This window comes from Geospiza fortis, unplaced genomic scaffold (genome assembly GCF_000277835.1).
Source record: "Geospiza fortis unplaced genomic scaffold, GeoFor_1.0 scaffold114, whole genome shotgun sequence".
Classification (NCBI taxonomy): Eukaryota; Metazoa; Chordata; class Aves; order Passeriformes; family Thraupidae; genus Geospiza; species Geospiza fortis.
In genome coordinates, this window is record NW_005054383.1 from 2,411,081 (window position 1) to 2,411,955 (window position 875).

The window sequence follows — 875 nt, forward strand, 5'->3', positions numbered from 1 at the left end:
TGGAAATTTTAGATTTTCCATGCACACGTTGTTTAATTGTTCTAAAACATTAAATGCAATAATTGTCTTTTGTAAAACAATAAATTACAGAATCTTCAAACCTGGAAAGGAAGTTGGAATGGACGTGGTAATTGCTGACTGTGCCACACAGTGTGGCTATTGAGAGGAGCTACCTGACAGTGAATTTTAGGCAATGGCTGGAGCTCTGAACTGTTGAGGCTTTGTCTGCTGGGGTCTGGCGTGATTGAAAGAAGCCTTACAAAACAAAATTGGGCTCACTGAAATGTAACAGCTATGTTGGCATGAAAGAAAGGCCCGGTGAAAATACTGCTTGTGTGCTGGACTTGAGTGTCTGCTTCATGCCATGAACAGTCAGTTTGTGACAGGACAACTCCCAGTCACGTCTCAAGCAAAGATTATGCTGTAAAAAATGAAACAGAATTTGATAGTTCTCCTCCTGCTTGCTGTGAGATACATTTGAGATAATAGGACACATAATGAAACACCTTAGGATGTTTGTCACCTCTCCAGGCTTAGCTAAAGGGGGAAAAATGGTGACATTGAAACAAGTTAATTGATTGAATATGTATATTAGGAAAGTCTCCAAGTAACAGTCACAAGCAGTTGTACAGATGAGAATGTTCTGCCTTCAGTATGCAGCAGAGTTTTGGGGTTTTTTTCTGCTGAGAAGGCCTAGAAGGAAACAGAACATGGTTTTTTTTTTTAATTCTGGTTGCTGAAAGTGTTGTCCAGGAAGGCAGAAAACTGTGACATTTAAGCTCATAAGACTGAAATTAGGAGAGAAACAGTCTCAAGTGTGGTTATCTTCTATGTGTGAAAATAGCTGCTCGAGGATTGCTGAATGCTCAGATTGG